Below are 4,811 nucleotides of genomic sequence, written 5' to 3'. Positions count from 1 at the left end.
GGGCAGAGTCCACACCACTGGTAACGAAAGATAACTGAGTGCCTTGTACCCCTGGTCAGGGTGGCTTCAGATATCTGGCGGATCGTGGACGGGGAGGCACGCTGGCGAGGCGGGGAACCGTCACTTTGGGGCTGGACACCTGCCAGCGCCGGAGCCGCCAGCCACAATTTCCCCCCTCCCATCGGCAACTTCCGCTGAATGCCACAAGCATTAAAAATGAAAAAAAGACGATAGAAAAACGTGTTTTTGAAAGGGCGAAGGGGTGGGGGCAAATCGCATGTTTTAAAATAAGTCCCCCCCCCCCCCTTGCAAGCGGTGCCCTAACAGATCGTTCTTTATGAACGCCCCCCTAACGAGTCCGTTGGAATGCCAAGACGTCTGCTTTTTTGCCCTCCCCCCTCCCCTTCCCGCGCTCTCCATATGTGGCGCCGCCCGCCGCGCGGCCCGTGACGCGACACCGTGTGACACCCGACCGCCGCCGCGCCCCGCCGCCGCCACAGACATGGCGATGCGCTGCGACATGCATGCCGAGTCCATAGGCTGAGGCATTTCACCCCGTGACCGGCCGCCGCCCCCCTGGCATAGCACTCGTTGGAGAGGGCGAAGCGGGCGGGCGGGAGGGCCGACACGTAGTGCAGCGGCGCCGGTAGGCCGGTCGGTAGGGGACGGGGGCCGGCAGCGCATCCGGTCGAGCCCCGCCCGGCACCGGCCGCCTCTGGACCACGGGCACGCGAGCCGAGCAGACCGCACTGCGACCGTTCCAGCCACGCCGGGGTGCAGGCCACACCATGGCCACACCGCAGAGGTCGAGCTCATGTCAGTGGCAGCAAAGGCGACCAGGCCACCACGTTCACACGCCCAGCCGCACTCCGGCCGACACGCCGCTGCCCCCCCCCCTCCTTTAGAAGCCGTCGTTAGTGATGAGTCGGGGGGAGCGCGACGAGTTCGCCGTCAAATGCGCCCAACTGTGGCAATTCACTGAATCGAACACGCACAGGGATAAGATGTACAGAAGCGGAGACGGAAAGCGAAAACATTAAATACTGTTGGTATTTCAACGCTCGTTCAGAATTACACTTTTAAAGGATCGTGATGTTTAGAGTTTAAATCGAATGTCGATGCAAGCAAAGGATGCGAGAATCTTCGACTCTGTCATGTCTCTTGCTCTGACATCTCATCCCTACTGTCCGATTCGTGCCCCGGCACTGAGCGCGGCGCCCAGGCTGCGGGCAGCTGCGGGGCCGGCTCAGCCGCCACAGGATCCAGCGACGGCGCGAGTAGTCGAGCACACTGTATCCTTTCTGAATGTATGGGCCGGGGCCGGGCGAGTGACTCACAGGAGGCGCAAATGCGGGCCGACCGAGCAGAGTCGCCGGGGCAGCGCCAGCAGGATCCGAGTTCCAGCGCACCCGCGCACTAGCACACCGCACACCATCACAGCACAGGCACATCACCGAACGCACACCACACGCACGCACATTCCACTTGGGGTCTTGAGGCTTGAGCTTCGCACGCTTCACATGTTTCGCACCGACACTACAGGGCACCGCAGGCCGGCAGGCACACCGGCGCCGCCGCTCCCCAAACTCAACTCACCTTGAGTTTGCTTGCGTTCAAGTTGCTCTGCACTACACCTTCCTGCCCGGACCAGTCACCGCAGCAGAATGGCTCGGCGGCGCGCGCAGGTCGCGCAGCTAGCCTCCGGCACGCCTCCCCCCCTCTCCGCCCCGCTCCCTCCCTCTCGCCGCCGCCGCCGCGCCGCGCCGTCACTTCGGCCCCCCTCTCCACCCTCCAACTCGTCCCCTCCCCCCCAACCCCCCCGCGCGCCGCCGGCTTGCTGGCTGCCCCGCTTCCCTGCCCCCCTCACCCCCCTCACGATGAATTTGGGGAGAGGGGGGAGGGGGAAGGGGTACCCGCGGTCCTCTGCTCGCGGTGCGGCCCGCGCGGGGGAGGAGCGGCCGCCGCGGCTAGTGCATGACGGCATCATGGGAACAGGAGGAGGCAGTGGCAGAGCACGGAACAGAGGACAAACAGCACAGAGGACTGTCCGCTGCTTCTCTTGCAGCTCACGCGAGGCGGCACAGGGGTTGGAAGGCTTGTCGCGGCGCACGAAACTCAGTCCGCACCCCTCCCCCCCCCCTCTCCCCACCACCGGACCGGACATGGCCTCTTATTTTCCTTTTCCTTTCACTATACTGCTATCGAATTTAATGAGTTTACTGCCGATCTTCCAGCTTTTCCTCTAATCCCCCTCCTCTCGCGAGAAACTTGCTCTTGCGTCCAGATAACGTGGGTGTACGGGTGCTTGACGCTGCTGGTATGAGAAGAAAAGCCGATGGAAAGTTATCGACAGCCATGAAATGGCACATTTTATTCCTGGCATATATTGACAGAGCAACTTCAGGCCGAGACCTTTGAACCAGAAGTACCACTGGACGATTCTCTTTTATCCCAGCGCAGATCCATGAGGAAGGAGGGGGGAGGGAAAAAATTAAACCTTCCCGGTAAAGCTGAAAAGAAGAAGAATGCGGAGAACAAAACAAAAAAGGAAATCACTATGCTTTAACATGGTCACTTCCGTTTACTTGTTCCCCGTATTCTTCTGCATTTCAGCTTTTCAAGAGTGGCTTATACTTTACACCTTACCGTTGGGGAGCCAGGATGTCCGGCAAATGTGCACCTAGAAAAATTATTAGCTGAGCTATGGCGGCTATCGTAAGGTTGGCTCAGGGAAATCTCCAAAAACTTATATGTCTGATGTCTGGACCCGCCCCTGACTTTGCGTGCTGAGATTACAGGCGGCCAAGAAGATTTCTGCCAGGAGGGATGAGTCGAGCTCCGTGCCAACCGCAGCTCATGTCAGCTGCATGCGCCCGGGGATGCCCAGGGACGCTGAACACCTCGCATAGCGCCCTGCTCTGCCCTGCTGCTGCTGCTGCTGCTGTGGGCGAGGCTTACGTAATTCATGGTGATACCCGTTTCCAAATCCCACGTTTTTCTCACGTTCGCGTCCGATGGCTCGCCAGCAGGACCGCGTGCATACTGTACAAGATCACGATGCAACGCCCCTCGCGTGTGCGGCGAGCGCCAGCCAGCTCAGTCCTCGTCGAGGATAAGGCGACTACTCGCGCTCGAGAGCAGGAAAATTAATGTTTATCCATGTCTGGAAGCTGGCAAAGGTGGTTTTAAGGGGGATAGGCAGTGACTCTGGCCTCTACTTTTACCTCGGCGCCGAAGTCCGGCACTCGTTGCCGGCGAGCGATTGTAGGCGGGCAAACCCCACCGCAGGCCTGCAAGACGTGTCAGGGCAACGACACACCAGTGTTGCGGGTTTGCCTACTCCAGGGGCCATATGACGCTTTATGGGCGGAGTGATAGGCAGACCTGCTGTGTCATGTCATAACCCGGATACTAGGTGTTTTCCTATATGGGATGCCATGTATTAACAGACAGCAGACGCCGTCCGTCAGACGCCTAGTCCACCCGCCACCAGTGAGCATAGGCACACAGTCCGAGCCAACAACAGGCGACGCAAACCCTATCACGAGTGGCGCTTTGAGCTCGTCACTGTGACACCGGGCCGGCCGGGGGCTGGGCCCAGTGGAGCGGGACCACCGGCCGTTACAAAACTCTTGGAACGAGAAGGGAGCGGCAGGGGAGCGGCCGCCCCGTTCCGTTTGGCCGGCGCACGTCATTGTACGCGACCTTGAACAACATTTTGGACCCGGCTCAACGCGCCAATCTGCCAAAATGTGCCTAACGACAGTGGAGGGGGTGGGGCGCCCTCCGCCAGGACGACGGAAAAGGGAGGTCGGGGGTGTGACATGCGTTGTGTGTTGGTTGAGGGCAGGCCGTCAGGAGCACCCTGCACTTGTCTGTCGCGCTTATTCTCTGTTGGAAAATGCGGGTCTTCCCCCTGCAAAATAAAAAGCAATAGATCTTTCCGACAGCGGTTGGGGTTGGAAACTATTTGGAGGCGACAACTTTTTCCATTCGAACTGTTTGAAATTTTTTTGAATTTTTTGAATTTTTTTGCGCTACGGAGTCAGAATTTGCTATCACGGTTCAATGGGAATGCTGTAGGCGATCAAAGTTTGCAGCCCCTCTACCCTCTCTTCCCCTCTCACCTCTATTCAATTTTCCCCCTCTCTCTCTATCCCAAGGGTGGGGCGTGGGGTACAGAGACCAGCCATGGCCATAGTGTGTCTGGTGCATCGCATCCCATTGCAGTGCCAATCAGTAGGGCCGTACCGGCTGCCGCTGCTGCTGCTGCTGCCCCCACTGGCACCACGCTCAAGTTCAAGTTCAGGGACAGCTAGGTCCCGGCTCGGGACACTGACACATCGGTCCCCTCCCCCCTTTTTTCCTGCGGGCGTAGGAAAGGTGTGGCTGGCAGTGGCGGTGAACGACAGCCACGAGGTGTTGTTTCAATCATTTCAACCTGAATCATCTATACTGCGCGATACAATATCGTGGATACAATAGACCTTTTCGACGGTAGGGTAAGGGGGGAAGGGAGGGTAGAGGGGGTGAAAACTTTCATTGCCTGCAACATTTTCACTGAACCCTAATAGGAAATTTTGACTCCGTAGCGCAAAGGAACAAGTCGTCCGTTGTTGCGCTACGAAGTCGAAAATTTCAAACAGTTCAAAAGAAAAAAAAGTTGCAGCCGCCAAATTGTTTCTAGCATCAACCACTGTCGAAAAGGTCTATACATATCCATTCGGCCCTCCGTCCGAAGTGAGGCTGACGTGCCAATGCAGTTAGGCGGCGGGGCCGTGCCACGGCATGGCTTCATCATGGGGGGAGGG

General features: G+C 58.5%; 1 protein-coding gene across 3 annotated transcripts in view; it reads right to left on the bottom strand.

Moving 5' to 3' along the window:
• The window catches only part of LOC113213340 (arginine kinase), a 35,976-nt gene that overhangs the window by 6,419 nt on the left and 24,746 nt on the right, over positions 1-4,811 (bottom strand). The window contains exon 1 of one of the 3 annotated variants that reach the window (XM_052263533.1): positions 1,597-1,754. The exons of 1 other annotated variant lie outside the window; for it this stretch is intronic. The gene's annotated coding sequence lies outside the window, so the exon portion shown is untranslated. Of the gene's footprint in view, positions 1-1,337; positions 1,359-1,596; positions 1,755-4,811 lie in introns of those variants that run through there. One more of the 3 variants, XM_052263530.1, reaches the window with a different exon arrangement.

Source organism: Frankliniella occidentalis, unplaced genomic scaffold (genome assembly GCF_000697945.3).
Source record: "Frankliniella occidentalis isolate FOCC.00 unplaced genomic scaffold, Focc_3.1 Scaffold12, whole genome shotgun sequence".
In the NCBI taxonomy this organism is placed as follows: domain Eukaryota; kingdom Metazoa; phylum Arthropoda; class Insecta; order Thysanoptera; family Thripidae; genus Frankliniella; species Frankliniella occidentalis.
Note: the sequence above shows the minus strand (reverse complement) of the source record. Positions and strands in the feature narration are given on the sequence as shown.